This window comes from Gopherus flavomarginatus, chromosome 3 (genome assembly GCF_025201925.1).
Source record: "Gopherus flavomarginatus isolate rGopFla2 chromosome 3, rGopFla2.mat.asm, whole genome shotgun sequence".
In the NCBI taxonomy this organism is placed as follows: domain Eukaryota; kingdom Metazoa; phylum Chordata; order Testudines; family Testudinidae; genus Gopherus; species Gopherus flavomarginatus.
Genome location: NC_066619.1, coordinates 227,698,719 through 227,715,592, shown reverse-complemented (window position 1 = coordinate 227,715,592; position 16,874 = coordinate 227,698,719). Strand labels below are relative to the sequence as shown.

The window sequence follows — 16,874 nt, the reverse complement described above, 5'->3', positions numbered from 1 at the left end:
TTGCCGGATTCCCAAATATCAGTTACTTTGGCATATGGTATTATGGATACACCATGGTCTGGTGCCAACCATATCTGGTCACTTACCAGGCATCATTTGTAGCAGGTTTAAAGGTTACTCTAGCCTTGCAGCAGGTTTAGTTAGGATGTTAGGGGAGTGGTCAAGGGCAAATCTCCAACTCTTTATTCAGATTCTTAGATATCTGGTGCAAGTTCTCCACTAGATATGCCAGTGCAGCCAAGAGGCAGCCTTGTTCAAGACCACATTCCTGATGGCATTTTTTGGAGCGTTGGGAGCCAGTGAACTAATGCCTGGGGCAGCAACGGATACTTCAGGGAGGCCTTTGGAGTTTAGGGACTCTCAGGATGGTGAGCCGTCATCTTGACTTTGTGGATATAAAAAATAAATCAGAGAGGACAAGTTGAGTCCATAGTGCTACAACAGGGTGGTGAGGCAGGGATTTGCTGGTCAGGGGATTAAGGGTTTATATAGCATTGAGACCAGCTAAGAATGGGCCTGCCTTTCTTCAGGGCAATGGGAATTACCTCAAAAGAGTACCAATTTGTGGCAATCAAGGAGGCTTAATAATGTGACAGTTCCCTGCTAATGAATTTAGGTCCCCTTTGTTCAGGTTTGGTGCTGCCACTGTCCCTGCCCAACAGAGAACAGGGGCATGAGGGATGCAGACAATTGGGCATTGGCATTCCAATGGAATACAGAATGTATGTGAGGCCTCCAGTGGGTAATCAGAGTTGAACAGCATGAATGGCTAATTTTAATATCTATTCAATTTTCAGGAGCAAAGGAGTGGGTCACGTGAACTGATGCATGGATCTGCAGACATGATTTGTGCACTGGCTCCACTGGTGGGCTGCTAGTTCACCTGCAAGTTCACAGGCAAGGCGATTTTGAGTTGGCATGAAAGAAGGAACTGCTCTGGGACTAGCTGATGCCTCTCTTGCACTCAGACATCCAGGGAGTAGCCATTGGACAGGATTCTAGTGCACCTGGGTGAAGACAATTTAGAAGTTTATGACAATCATCAGGGCCTTCTCCCAGGGGCAAATGTAAACTCTGAAATGCTGCACCAGAGCAGGGTGGGGAGCTGCCAGGCCTCCACAAATTGACAAGGCCAGAAAATGTGCAAATCAGGAAGCAACTTAATTTGTACATAAGCGGGGATGATTGGTAGTTATCCATGAAACATACATTATATATATATATATATATATATATATATATATATATATATATATATATATATATATATATATATATTTTATTTATTTATTTATTTATTTTATAGCTGAGTCACTCAGGAAAGAAGAGATAGACCTGTTCAACTGGGGAGCAGATTTTTTGGCCAACGTTAGGGAGGCAATTAACTATTTGGGAACCTGGGTGACAGTTGTTGGTGGCAGCCAAGTTAATAGCTGGCACCTCCTGGTAGCACGTAACAAGTGCAGGAACTCACTTCATAGTGGGTCCGGTTCCCTAGTAAACCAGTCTCACAAGCAGATTTAGGTAATTCATCCCTAATGAAGCTAGGGAATAGAGTTAAACTCAGGCTCATAACATCTGGCTTAGCAAGATGACAATCCCCTTGCCCAGCCTCTTAACCCTCAGACACAGGAGTGTGGTGGAATCCCAGCACCACGGTGGTGGTTGACAGCACACTCCTTGAAGAGGTGGTTCTTACAGGATACAGCTTGCCAAGCCAATTTGCAGCAGTCCCATCAGCCAAGTGCAGAACTCTCAGACCATGATCAAATATGGTGAGAGGACAGCCATCAGTGATGTGACAATGTCTTTGGCCACAGCTGCATGTGGGGTCCTCTTGTTGGCCCCAGGTCTGAGGCTGGCTGAATACTGATGCTAACCCATTCGAGAATCAAATCAGAAGGGGATGGCAAATCAGAGCTGGGTACATGCATGATTAGGTCAGTTTATAAGAGACTGTTTCTGACGTAGACCATTCTTCATGTTACATTGACGTAACAGAAAAATCTGGGCAGGGCAAGCGGGCCCACAATGGGTGCCTCAATGACAAGAGCAAAGAGGTAGTAATGAGCAAGGAAGTAATGATGATCTGAATGGACAAGTTATTGCCAGATAGTTCCCAGACAAGTAAATTAAACCACATCCCTCACATTTTGTTTGTTTTTCCTATATGTTTGGTACAATGAAGAGTGTAAAGCAAGACTAAGATTAATCTTCAGTTTTTTAACTCTAAGAGAACACAGTTGGAGTTAAACATCTTCTTTAGATCTCAACAGAATCTGTGGTCAGCCAGACACTATAATTTGTCACTTGCGATACAAGAAGAGGACATTTAGGGCATACTTACTGCCTTTTCTTAATTGTGAAATATAGTAAATAAAGTCAACTCATATTTGTAATCCAGACTCATTAACTGCATCCATGTGTGTCATTAACTGATTTTAAATTCTTGAGGATTTAGTCAACAAGCTCAAAGCCTTCCTACTCACATAAATACTAGTCCATCAACAGCATGACAAGTTTTTCCCATAAGAAAGTTGGAAGCAACTACTGTATATCAACAACTACTCAGCTCACAACAAAATCATGCTATACAATATAGCTCAAGTGTTCACCAAGTACAGTTGTTAAACTAAGTACATTTTCTTCCTTCAACGGTATTAGCATCCTAAAACAAAAATGTCAGACTAGCCTAGCCAAACCCTTGATACATCAGAGAGGAAAGTACCATTGTTTAAGGCAGGTAAAACTTGAATCTTGCCATTGTATACCCACTGCATATTAAATACTTGCAATAGTGTAATCCAATCTTCTTGAAAAAACCTTTATGAGTGAACCCTAGAAATATTTAACCTAGTGGTACTTTGAGCCTGTGTTGTGAAGCAAGCTATGAAGGGATTTCATCATCTTTGTCCCAATAGCACATTTTATCATGCATACTTGTTAAAGAAAGCTGCTTTCTTTAACAAGTATTTAAGGAGCACTTTTGGTTCTTCAATTTGATAGTGAACTTGATTTTTTTTTAAACCCATAATCCCTGCTTGGGCTTAGAACAATTGTGTCAAATTAGAGCTCAAAGCCCTTTTCAAACTTAGCGCTCTTCTCTTTGCCAACTTTGTGTTGTATAAATAGAAACAAAAGGAGGTGTAAACATTCAAAATATTTTCAAAAAATATGGCAAGAATGTTTTAGCTCTTATTACTACACTAAACTGATCAAGGTGGGTGCTAGCAATTACTAGTAGTTAAAAATGTCACTATTGTTTTAAAATTTTTGAAATTCCATTTTAATTGGAGATACTCATCATAGCATACTACTTTAACTACATGCTCCAAAGAAATGTCAACACTGATTTTAATCCTCTAAAGAAGACTTCACTACCCAACTCTACCAGACAGTGAGAGAGTAGATGAGTCCTCCAGGAACAATGCTAAGGTCATTTATACAGTAATATAGGACCACAAAATGGAAGTAAATCCCTGGAGCGAGGAGCAGATGACTTCTGGTCCATCACTGCTAAATCCCTTATTCCATCAGCACAAAGCTACTCAAAATTTAAAAAAAGGACATCAATGGGACAACAACAATGAAGAAATCACTTGTCTGAGTATTTTGTTTCCTTTTACAATTAACACCCAAGACTTGTGTAAATTGAGAAAAATGTATTCCCTCATGTTAATGTATATATACAAAGTGCTGTCACATACCGTTTCATATTTCACTATATAAAATTGTGTCTGGGGTACTTTTCCCAAAAAGAAAAAAATATTTCAAAAATAGGAGGAAAAATGTGAATTTAAGACCATAAAAATCAACAAAGGGATTTATCAGCAGGAGTAATACCTAGATTGCTTTAAACTCATTTTGAAACTGCCTAGATTTCAAGATGACAGTGTCCCATTAAAGTTGTTTTATCCAGTTCAATTGGAACAGCTCAGCTTGAAGGTCCCTCAAACATTAAACCCCGTCAAAAATAGGTTACTTTTTTTTAAACATACCTTTATATGCATTACTGACAAGCATAATCACCATTGTGTCTCTTTATGCAATATAATCTGCATTAAAAGTAGGTTGCCTTGGGAACTACAATCAAACCAATATTCCCATACATTTATCTCTCACAGCAATATAGAACAATAGAAATATAGGGCTGGAAAGGAGCTCAGGAGGTCATCCTGTCCATCTTCTCCCCCCCCCCCCCCCCCCCCCCACAGGCAGGATGTAATATACCAAGCCCACAGACACTGCTTAAAATGGCAAGGACTAAAAGCAGGAGACTGCAGCTAGGAGTGCAAGAGAAACGACTGTCGCATGACCCAGGGCGAGAGAGCACGTCGAGCTACTGCTATCCGCAGTGGCTGCCACAAAAATAGTCACCTGACCAAGCCCCCAAGCGCAGGCCTGGGACATGCACGGATTCCACCCGGCACTGCCTCCCTTCCAGAGACAGCCCAAGTTTAGCCGCAGCGCCGTGGTAATGAAAACTAGTTAGTCAAGTTCACGGCGAAGTCAAGAAGTAGCTCAGCAAAGTGACAGCCCGCCGGGTGCTTGTCAGCGACCGAGCTCCTACCTTCCCTCTCCAGCCTCGGCTACGCAGTGTAGGGGAACTGACCCGACCAGCTAGGACAGGCTGCAGCCCCGGGCGCAGCCAGCCCTTTGCTCCCTCTCCCCCCGCCGCGCCAGGAAACCTGGCCAACTTTTTCGCTACGTCCTTGGCAGTGACTAGGAGATAAAACCTCTACCTGCTGGGAGAATCACCTACCGCAAGCCCAGCTGCCGGAGCTCTGTGTCAGCCACCGGCGCTGCAGGTCCGGCGCGGCCAAGCACGGAACAAAAGCTGAACAAGTCGCTGCAGCAGCCCCTTGGAGGCCATGGAGCCGCGTCGCAGGCAGCCCAAGACATTTAAGAAGGGAGAACGCAGCTTGGAGGGACCAAGAGAGAAACCTAGCTCCACGCTCCCATTACTGTACCTCCTTCGCTGCTGCTGCCATTCCACTGCCCTCTGAAACACCCGGGGAGGGGGAGGACTCACCAGAAAGGAACATCCCCCAACCCTCACAAAGCCCCAGGTCCTCGCCCCCCCCCCCCATTCCCCTTCCCACTCCCCTAGACAGAGAAGTTCGGTGCTCTACAGCTGCATAGCCAGCCCTATTGCAACGGGGGGAGAAGGGCGGCTGGCAGCCCAGCCCCACTGCAACGGGGGGAGAAGGGCGGCTGGCAGCCCAGCCCCATTGCAACGGGGGGAGAAGGGCGGCTGGCAGCCCAGCCCCACTACAACGGGGGGAGAAGGGCGGCTGGCAGCCCAGCCCCAGAGGCCCGCGGAACACCCCGCACAAGTTGCGCCAGCCCCCATCTCCCCCTTCGCACTGGGAAGTTTCCAGCCCCAGTCCCCGGCAGTTCACAGAGAGCCACGCCGCGGGGCGGGAGAAAAGCGTGGCCCTCTCAGAACTCCCCCACCCCGAGCCCTGAACAACAGCCAGCCCCCCCCGCGTGGCACAGCCCCACTCACCTCCCCCTACAGTTGCGCTTTGCGCTGCACTCGGGCGCTCCCCTTGCTGGCTCCGTGCGCGCCTTCGCTCTCCCCGGGGCTCGCGGGCGCGCGTGCTCAATACCAGCCAGGCAGGGCGGCTCGCGCCTTCCCTCCCTCTTCTGCTACGGGCACTGGCAGCACCTGTTCTGCTGTGTGACGTCAGCACACCTAAGCGCCTTCCCCCAACAGGAGCGCACCTGGCTGGCAAGGAGCCCCCTCCCTGCAGTCTCCCTCTCCAGCAGGAGCGGTCCTGGCTGCTGCTTGCAAACCGCTCTCACCTGCCAGTGCAATAGACAAACAAGGACCCTGGTAATGGAAAGCTTGCCTGCATCCACCACTGAGTGAGAAAGTCTAGGGTAGTGATTAGTGGAGGCGGGTGGGCGTTAGGACGGCTGGGTGTGGTCCCGATCCTAGGAGACAGTGTTTAGATCAGGAAATTGGGGGATAGGACAGGGAAATACTGTGCTTGGTTTTGTCAGATTCACTGGGTGACCTTGGGCTTGTCACTTAAACTCTCCGTGCCTCGGTTGCCCACGCTGTTAAATGGGGGCGCTAGTAATGTGTTTCCATCTTTGCAAAGTGCTTTGAGAGCCGCTGCCTGAAAGAGCTATAGAGGTACAAATTTGTTTTCTTTTCATTTGATTTAAATACATGAAATCAGATGCAAATCTCGAGGAAAACAGAGGAAGCTGTTAGAGTGGCTTAATCGGTCAATAACTAGGAGCAACAGGATGCAACTAGGAAAAGGGAATATCAGGAAAATCATCCTAACCTAGAGGCCTCTTAGGGTCCAATCCTGCAGTGTAATATGATAGGCACAGGGGTGTGCTCCTGTGGCATTCATTGCAGGATCTGCCTTTTACACTATGAAAGTGTCTGCCAAGCATAGTGACAGACATTCCACTGTTTGAAGTATGGAGTTCTTACATCTTTATTGTTGGAGAATCATCCCTTACAAGCTTATAACCTGGATAGGTTCTTAAGGCTAGGCATAAGAGTAATTTACAGACCTGACATTACTGTCACAGGTCTTCAGCTGTTTTGAATCATGTTCTGAGTTAGCTGACTAATTAGCAATGCTCTGAGTTGCAGTTTGGGTAGCTCTCACATTCAAGCTTAGCTTTGCATCTTTGTTACCTATGTCACCTTACTGGACTTGCCCCATCTTTTATATAGCTGCTGGGTGTATTAGTTAGGTTTTACAGTTAGTTAATAATCCTATTTTATTTCACCTTGTTTTTAGAGTATGTGTAGCTTAAAGCATAGCACATGGAGCTGAGCATTATGAGGCTTGAGTCAGTGATTTGCTGCATGATGTTGGGCAAGTCACTTAGACCCAAAGCCACAAAGATATTTAGGCACCTAAACCCTAGACTTAGGTGCTTAAGTCCCAGGTTTGGCTCTGCTGAGATCCACCAAGCTCCCTCCAAATGCTGTAGGTGCCTAAACATGCTTAGTGCTTACGTTTTCAAGGTAAAAGTTCCCTAGGCACCTATATTTCAGGCTCTGAGCATGCATGCTGCTGCCCCACTTTAGGCATTCCAGTCTCCCACCTAAGCCCCAGAGCAATTCACAAACCAGGGCTGCCTAAGTCACATGTGGAGCCCTATAGAGTGAGTATACTCAGAGGCCACTTACTGGATAACTCCCTGTCATAAACAGATAGCTAAGGGTTAATGTCTCTTCCACCTGAAGCACCTGACCAGAGGACCAATCAGGAAACTGGATTTTTTCAACTCTGGGTGGAGGGAGAGTGTGTCTGAGTCTTTGTTTTTTGTCTGCCTGCTTTCTCTGAGCTTTGGAGAAGTAGTTCTACTTTCTAGTCTTCTGTTTCTAAGTGTAAGGACAAAGAAATCAGATAGTAAGTTATATGGTTTCTTTTCTTTGGTATTTGCATAAATATAAGTGCTGGAGTGCTTTGATTTGTATTCTTTTTGAATAAGGCTGTTTATTCAATATTCTTTTAAGCAATTGACCCTGTGTTGTATCATCTTAATACAGAGAGACCATTTGTACTTATTTTTCTTTCTTTTTATATAAAGCTTTCTTTTAAGACCTGTTGGAGTTTTCTTTACTTCAGGGAAATTGAGTCTGTACTCACCAGGGAATTGGTGGGAGGAAGAAATCAAGGGGAGATCTGTGTGTTGGATTGCTGGCCTGATTTTGCATTCCCTCTGGGGGAATAGGAAAGTACTATTTGTTTCCAGGATTGGAAACAGAGAGGGGGAGTCCCTCTGTGTAGTTTCACAGAGCTTGTGTCTGTGTATCTCTTCAGGAGCACCTGGAGGGGGGAAGGGAAAAAGGATTATTTCCCTTTGTTGTGAGACTCAAGGGATTTGGGTCTTGGGGTCCCAGGGAAGGTTTTTCAGGGGGACCAGAGTGCCCCAAAACACTCTAATTTTTTGGGTGGTGGCAGCAGGTACCAGGTCCAAGCTGGTAACTAAGCTTGGAGGTTTTCATACTAACCCCCATATTTTGGACGCTAAGGTCCAAATCTGGGAATAAGGTTATGATATGGTGGCAGCGGTGGGATATAGACAGAATCCAGAAGCCAGTAGGAATATTATATTTTTCTTTTCTCTGCTAAGGGCTTTTTAGCAGAGAGAGAAACAGTTGGTTTTAAAAGGGAACCAGAGAGAATTTTTTTTTCTGCTCTCTCTGGCAGTTTGTGGCTTGCATGTTAAGCAAGAAGCCATTACCAGACTGTTAAGGGTCTTTTGTCATGCAATAGCCCTCCCATTAGGAGGCAAGTACCAGCACTTATATGCATGCAAATAAAGTGGTTTTTCTGGTTTCCTTTCATTGAACATTAGCTAGAGAGAGAAAAGGAAAAAAGCACTGTTGCTAGGCAGACTTCAGGAGGCAACAGAACCTGCAGTTCAGAAGATAAACACCGGAGGGCACCCCAACCCAAGAAAACAGGAACCATGACTTCTAAGGCAAAAATTGAGGCCGAAGAACAATTCAGAGAAGCTGAACACAGGCGACAACTGGAAATAAAACAAAAAGAGATGGAGATGAAAGAAAGAGAAGAACAGATCAGAGAGGCAGCCTACCAAAGAGAACAGGCAGCCTACCAAAGAGAACTGGCAGCCTTCCAAAGAGAACAAGCAGCCCAAGAGGCAGCACACAAAAGAAAACTAGAAGAAGAAGAGGTAGCCTACCGAAGGAAACAAGCAGAAGAAGAGTGGGCCCACAGAAGGAAGCAAGAAGAAGAGGAGGCGGCCCACCACCGAGAAATGGAAAAACACCAAAAAGAGAATGAAGAGAAGGAAAAACAGAGAAAACATGAACTGGAGTTGGCAAAAGCTGGGCTGCATGTGCCAGCCAACCCTAACAACCCGGCGCCAATTATTGCTCCACAGCACAGGAAATTTCCCACCTACAAGGCAGGTGATGACACCGAGGCCTTCTTGGAAAATTTTGAAAGAGCCTGTCTTGGGTACAACATCCCCAAAGACCAGTACATGGTAGAACTGAGGTCACAGCTCAGTGGACCTTTAGCAGAGGTGGCAGCTGAAATGCCTAAGCAGCAAATGAATGACTATAAACTTTTTCAAACCAAGGCCAGATACAGAATGGGGATAACCCCAGATCATGCCCGTCGGCGTTTCAGAACCCAAAAGTGGAAACCAGAGGTGGCATTTCCCAAACACGCCTACTACATTGCAAAAAACTATGAGGCCTGGATAACAGGAAACAACATTCAAACCTTGGAAGAACTGAACCTCCTCATACAAATGGAGCAGTTCTTGGATGGTGTTCCTGAAGACATCACACGGTACATACAAGATGAAAATCCCAAAGATATTGCTGAGGCGGGGGAGATTGGAGCCAAATGGATGGAACTGGCAGAAAGCAAGAAAGCTACTGTCAAGGGGAACGATTACCCCAGGGGGCACACAGACCATAAACCCTACAACCGAGGACAGCCAAAGACCCCACATACCACCCAAGTAAAGCCACAGATACCCTACCCTTCAACCTCACCAGTCTCCAGTAACTCACCTCGGCCCAGTGACCCATCAGATGGAAGATGCTTTAAGTGTAATGAACTGGGACATATCAAGGCCAACTGTCCCAAGAACACCATGAGAGTGCAATTCATTACACCACCATCACACCAAAGATCCCCAGGCCCGGATGCCTCTCAAATACCCTTGGAGCGAAGGGAAAATTTGAGAGTGGGCGAAAAGAAGGTTACTGCGTGGAGAGACACGGGGGCACAAGTGTCAGCTATCCACTAATCCTTCGTTGACCCCAAATTCATCAACCCAAAGGCCAAAGTTACAATTTACCCCTTCATGTCACAAGCTGTAGACTTGCCTACAGCTCAACTGCCTGTCCAGTACAAAGGCTGGTCAGGAATGTGGACTTTTGCAGTCTATGACAATTATCCTATCCCCATGCTACTGGGGGAAGACTTGGCCAACCAGGTTATGGTCTTAAAGGCGCAACAGGCCCATAAGATGGAAGCATCATGGGAAGGGCCATTCACGGTCCAAGAGCGCCTGGGAGCTGTAAACTACCTCATAGCATTTCCCAATTCCTCACTAAAGCCTAAAGTGTACCATGTTAATTCTCTCAAGCCTTTCTATTCCAGAGACTTACAGGTTTGTCAGTTTACAGTCCAGGGAGATGATGCTGAGTGGCCTGACGGTGTCTACTACGACGGGAAAAAAGATGGTGGCGTGGAAGAGGTGAACCTCTCAACCACCCTGGAACGTCTGCAGCGGCAACAAATCAAGGAGCTGTGCACTAGCTTCGCCCCATTGTTCTCAGCCACCCCAGGATGGACTGAACGGGCATACCACTCCATTGATACAGGTAATGCTCACCCAATCAGAACCCCACCCTACCGAGTGTCTCCTCATGCCCAAGCTGCTATAGAACGGGAGATCCAGAACATGCTACAGATGGGTATAATCCGCTCATCTACCAGTGCATGGGCATCTCCAGTGGTTCTGGTACCCAAACCAGATGGGGAAATACGCTTTTGCGTGGACTACCGTAAGCTAAATGCGGTAACTCGTCCGGACAACTATCCAATGCCACGCACCGATGAGCTATTGAAAAAGTTGGGACGTGCCCAGTTCATCTCTACAATAGACTTAACCAAGGGGTACTGGCAAGTACCGCTATATGAACCTGCCAAGGAGAGGTCAGCATTCGTCACCCATGCGGGGGTGTATGAATTCAATGTCCTTCCTTTCGGCCTTCGAAATGCACCCGCCACCTTCCAGAGGCTGGTAGATGGTCTACTAGCTGGACTGGGAGAATTTGCAGTTGCCTACCTCGATGATGTGGCCATTTTTTCAGACTCCTGGCCCGAACACCTACTACACCTGGAAAAGGTCTTTGAGCGCATCAGGCAGGCCGGACTAACTGTTAAGGCCAAAAAGTGTCAAATAGGCCAAAACAGAGTGACTTACCTGGGGCACCAGGTGGGTCGAGGAACCATAAACCCCCTACAGGCCAAGGTGGATGCTATCCAAAAGTGGCCTGTCCCACGGTCCAAGAAGCAGGTCCAATCCTTCTTAGGCTTGGCCGGATACTACAGGCGATTTGTACCACACTACAGCCAAATCGCTGCCCCACTGACCGACCTGACCAAAAAGACCCAGCCAAATGCAGTTAAGTGGACTGATGAGTGTCAAAAGGCCTTTACCCAACTTAAGGCAACGCTCATGTCTGACCCTGTGCTCAGGGCCCCGGATTTTGACAAGCCATTCCTAGTAACCACAGATGCATCTGAGCGTGGTATAGGAGCAGTGCTCATGCAGGAAGCAACAGATCACAACTTCCATCCTGTCGTGTTTCTCAGCAAGAAACTGTCTGAGAGGGAAAGTCACTAGTCAGTCAGTGAAAAGGAATGCTATGCCATTGTGTACGCCCTGGAAAAGCTATGCCCATATGTTTGGGGACGGCGGTTCCAACTACAAACTGACCATGCTGCACTAAAGTGGCTTCATACTGCCAAGGGGAACAACAAGAAACTTCTTCGTTGGAGTTTAGCTCTCCAAGATTTTGATTTTGAAATTCAACACATCACAGGAGCTTCTAACAAAGTAGCTGATGCACTCTCCCGTGAGAGTTTCCCAAAATTCAGTAGTTAAAAAGTGTTCTTAAAATGTAGAAGTCTGTTAGTTATATACTTAGGAGTATATGTAAAGGTGTATGTGTTGTAGTAATCTGTTTATTTTAAAGTTCTAGAAGGAAATCGCCGCCAGTGAGCTTCCCCACTGTCTGCAATTTGGGGGGCGTGTCATAAACAGATAGCTAAGGGTTAATGTCTCTTCCACCTGAAGCACCTGACCAGAGGACCAATCAGGAAACCGGATTTTTTCAACTCTGGGTGGAGGGAGAGTGTGTCTGAGTCTTTGTTTTCTGCCTGCCTGCTTTCTCTGAGCTTTGGAGAAGTAGTTCTACTTTCTAGTCTTCTGTTTCTAAGTGTAAGGACAAAGAAATCAGATAGTAAGTTATATGGTTTCTTTTCTTTGGTATTTGCATAAATATAAGTGCTGGAGTGCTTTGATTTGTATTCTTTTTGAATAAGGCTGTTTATTCAATATTCTTTTAAGCAATTGACCCTGTGTTGTATCATCTTAATACAGAGAGACCATTTGTACTTATTTTTCTTTCTTTTTATATAAAGCTTTCTTTTAAGACCTGTTGGAGTTTTCTTTACTTCAGGGAAATTGAGTCTGTACTCACCAGGGAATTGGTGGGAGGAAGAAATCAAGGGGAGATCTGTGTGTTGGATTGCTGGCCTGATTTTGCATTCCCTCTGGGGGAATAGGAAAGTACTATTTGTTTCCAGGATTGGAAACAGAGAGGGGGAGTCCCTCTGTGTAGTTTCACAGAGCTTGTGTCTGTGTATCTCTTCAGGAGCACCTGGAGGGGGGAAGGGAAAAAGGTTTATATCCCTTTGTTGTGAGACTCAAGGGATTTGGGTCTTGGGGTCCCAGGGAAGGTTTTTCAGGGGGACCAGAGTGCCCCAAAACACTCTAATTTTTTGGGTGGTGGCAGCAGGTACCAGGTCCAAGCTGGTAACTAAGCTTGGAGGTTTTCATACTAACCCCCATATTTTGGACGCTAAGGTCCAAATCTGGGAATAAGGTTATGATACTCCCATTTAAAATCTGTCTGGTGGAGGGGCCACCTCCATAACTTTTAACCCAGTAGTTAAAGCACTTGCATGAGATGTGGGAAACCCAGGTTCAATTCTCCTCACTTTGCAAGAAAGGGAGGAAAGATTTTCCCAGGAGATCTGCCTACCTCTCGGAAGGATACACTAACCACTGAGTTAGGGAAGAGTCTGATGTACTTCCTCAGTCTCTATTGAAGCTGGTCCTTTGTGGATAAATAATGAAAGAGTGATTGAAGCATGGGGACTGGCTCCTGGGTCTCCCTCCTCCCAGGTCGGTGGCCTAACCACTGGACTACAAAGTCATTTCCATTCTCTCTCACACCCAATGACTGTTTATCCACAATGGAACAGTCATTGGGCCAGAATAGCCCATAGTGGGTAGAACACCTCTCTGAGAGGTAAGACACCTCTGTTTGAAGTCCATTCTCTCATCTGGTAACAGAACTTGGGTCTCCCACATCACAGGTGAGTGATCTGGGGTAAAAGATAGAAGGTGGGCAGTGACTCCTCTGCCATTTTATGTGTGGAGTGAGGCAGGTGCCCAAGTCATTCCTACAAGAAGTGGCTTAGGCAGCATGTTCCACGTTGTGGGTCATTAAGCAGAGATAGATGCCCATCTCTGAGGGGGCGGGGGGCTTAGCACAAACCCTGTCATAGCCTATAGGAATGCCAAGCTTAGGTGGCTCTCTGCCTAGTATCCTAGCTTTGGTGGATCACATTCTGATGCCACCTGTCTCTCCCCAGTCATTGTATAGGAGCCTAACTCAGGCTTTGTGGATGACAGTGTTGTTCCTATGAAGTTTTGGGCACCCATATGATGCTCAATGTTGAAACCCTTAAATTCCTTTGTGGATCCCACCCTTAGTCTGATCGCATGAGGTGCTGAGTACTTCCTTTAATGGTAGTTGAGGATATTCAACATTTCACAGGAAGTGCTCTGCACCTCCTGCTATTGGGTCTTGATATCTTTGCCTTGCTTTTTTTTTTGTAAAGGAGGAAGGTCATCCTGCTATTTCTGTAAAGTGCTTTTAGACTTATGGATGGGGAAAAGCATGATATAAGTGTGAATTAGAATTATTTTAAATCTGCTTAATGTTAGTACATATGTGAAATAAATAAGGATATAATTGCAAAGTATTGTATTAATTCAATGTTAAGGTTGCATAGATCAAACAATCTTCTCAAGAAATCATGAGCAAAGGTTTCAATAGCAATGTTAACGCATCTGTATTGCACATCTTGTATGACCTGTGATATTCATGTTATGATAAAATGTATAGTTTATCAGAAAAATGGGAATTGACATAACATTGATTTGAAATCTTTGAATTAAAGGGCAATAGAAATGGACACTATTATAACCTTTTAAAACATATGCCTCTCATGTGCCACTAGTCAATCTTATGGTGACCTAAATATGTATAAGTGTAATTAAATGCATGTTCAAATATGTGAAATTACCATTATCTTGTTCATTGCTAGGGACTGAACATAGAACTAGTAGTTAATGATTGATTATGCCCTGAAACATAGGTTTATAGCCCTTGTAATTTTTTTTTATATTGTTGCAGGGTTGTTTTTTTTTTTGTTTGAGAATCTGTAGAATTATCTATTCTTTTCATCCATCTATATCTTGGCCTATAAAATATTCTGTGGCAGTGAGTTCCACAGATTCATTATGCATCATGTAAAAAACTACTTAGTCATTTGCTAGGGTTTCATGTAAATTAGACCTGGGGGAGGAGTTTGGTGAATAAATCCAAATCTGATTAAAGGAGTTCCTACTTTTTCATTAGAAATAACCTCATTTCTGTGGCTCACATTTGGATTTGATCACCAAATCCTTCACTCAGTCTTAATGTACTTCTTCTTATTGTCACCTGGCTCCATGGAACCAGTCACCCTATCCGCATGAAAAATGTGCAGGAGAAGTGCCTGGAGGTTGAAAACTGAGATATTCCTCTAGTAGAATTTCTCCAAAATTATTCAATAGGGGAGGGAGAACAGAGCAGCATTTTCCCCTTCCTCACTTGCCCCCAAACCCATGTGAAATGAACAGAGTTCTGCCCTTTAATGTACAGATCCCATGGGGCCTGAAAGAGGCAAGGGGAATCTATGCCTAGGCCCTGTGCTTTTGCCCTGGCTTTAGAGGTACCTGATCCTCTTGACTACCAAGCAGCACACCTCCAGTAAATCCTGTGACCACTATCCTAGCCTGCCCTCATTGCTGCCCTCCAACTTGGCCTACATGGGCTGATGTGGAGACTCCCAGGCTCCCAACAGAATTGTACTGATTAGAGTTCTTCCCCCTCCTACCTGTCTCTTGGAGTATGGGGTCAACAGTGTCAAGGCGAACTGATATTTCATTAACTTTTCACTGGGTTCCCTGTTGAGGCTTGGTATAGTAAATATGCTGTCCTCCAGTATGTCCCCTCGCACCCTGTGAACCCCAAAACTCCACAAAGGACCTCTTCCCCTTCTTGAACAAAGGTTCATGTCTCATTATTTGTTTTTATGCAGGTTAAGTAAATTTCAACAATAAGGAAACAGAGCTACTGAAGGGCATTGTATCACTCTGACAGTATAAAAATAGTGCTCTGTAGCCATGCATCTCAGTAGGTGAAACTGATCCCTCATAATTTTCAGTAGATCACTTTTGTCTGGTTTCTGCTACATCCATTGACCTCCCTTATGAGATGATTGCTAAACATTCATATTGCCAGTAAGGTTCGCAGAGTTTTTCTCCCTCTGCAGCCCTGGCACACAGTGGCTTGAGAACCTACAAGATATCTATCATGGAATAACTATTCAGTATAGATTGGTCGACTCTGTAGGAAAAGTTCTCTTTTGTGATTGAGCCAACTTTTTCCTAGCTACTGTACACAGTTGCACACTATTTATATACATTGAATACAATTCAGGATTGAGCATGTCAGCAGGGTATTGCGTGTTTCAAACTAACAAAAAATGAGTGGAATGCAGCTCTATTGTTTTGCTTTGTCACCACATGAAAGAAAACTATTTTTTTTTTTTTTGTGGTCAGCTTAGTAGTAAAGGCAAACAAAATAGTTTACTTCCTCCCATGACGAGCCAATTGTGTGTATCCTTACACAATGATTATAGGACTGATCCACAGCCCTTTGAAATCAAAGGTACTGCTAATGTGCTTGATGTTGAGTGGATGCATAACTGCTTTGCTGGATCAGTGACAGAGTGCTGAGTGAGCACCTTGTAGGATTGAGTCCTCAGTCTCTGACAGGCCATCGGGGGAGCAAATTCCAAATGTCAGGGTTTACAAATAAGAACCCCTCCATTTCTAGCATTGGAAAACAGAGTCCCATGTTAATAGACATCCGAGCAGGACTCGACTGCCATCAGGACCGGCGCTAGGGTTTCTCGCGCCCTAGGTGCATGGCCATTTCGCCTCCCCCCGCACTGATCCCGTGGCTCCAGTGGAGCTGCCGCAGTCATTGCTGCGGAGGGTCCGTTGGTCCGTGGCTCCGGTGGAGCTGCTGCAGGCATGCCTGTGGGCAGTCCACTGGAGCCGCGCGAGCAGCCGACCGTCCGCAGGCATGACTGTGGGAGCTCCACCGGAGCCGCGGACCAACGGACCCTCCGCAGGAATGCCTGCGGCAGCTCCACCGGAGCCGCCTGCTGCCCCCCTGGCAAAATACCCCCCCCCCCAATAATCCTGGTGCCCTAGGCATTTGTCTAGGCTGCCTAAATGGTAGCGCCGGCCCTTACTGCCATGAATGGACATAACAGAACATATAGGTTTTGTGATGTTACTAAGTTACATAGAGCCAGGTGACAAATAGCAGGCAGAGCTAGCCTTTGGACCTCACAAAGCCCATAGGCATAGACCTCAAGCCCTAACTTAGTAGAACTACAAATATCAAGGCTAATCTCATCTTCCATTTTTTTTTAAAAGGTTCTATCTTTGTTATTGCAACGAGAGCCTCGAAAATACCAACTGATTGCTAGGATTAGCTTGTCACATTGATTTTTTTTCCTAGAGATCATGGTTTATTCAGTCTCTCCTACAGCCATCCCATCTGACAGCTCCATGAGAATATTCATTTTCACTCTTTCCCCTATTGTTTTGGTGGGTCTTTCACACAGCAAGATGGGAAAGAAAAGCAGTTGTTTAAAAAAAAATCACACTGTGTTTTTACAACAGAAATTTGTTGGTGA

General features: G+C 45.4%; 1 protein-coding gene across 6 annotated transcripts in view; it reads right to left on the bottom strand.

The window, feature by feature from the left end:
• The window catches only part of MTUS1 (microtubule associated scaffold protein 1), a 204,888-nt gene extending 198,737 nt beyond the window's left edge, over positions 1-6,151 (bottom strand). For 2 of the 6 annotated variants that reach the window (XM_050947385.1, XM_050947377.1), the window contains exon 1: positions 5,510-6,151. The gene's annotated coding sequence lies outside the window, so the exon portion shown is untranslated. The other 4 variants (XM_050947382.1, XM_050947378.1, XM_050947381.1 and 1 more) reach the window with 4 other exon arrangements.
• Between the last annotated feature and the right edge of the window lie 10,723 nt (positions 6,152-16,874).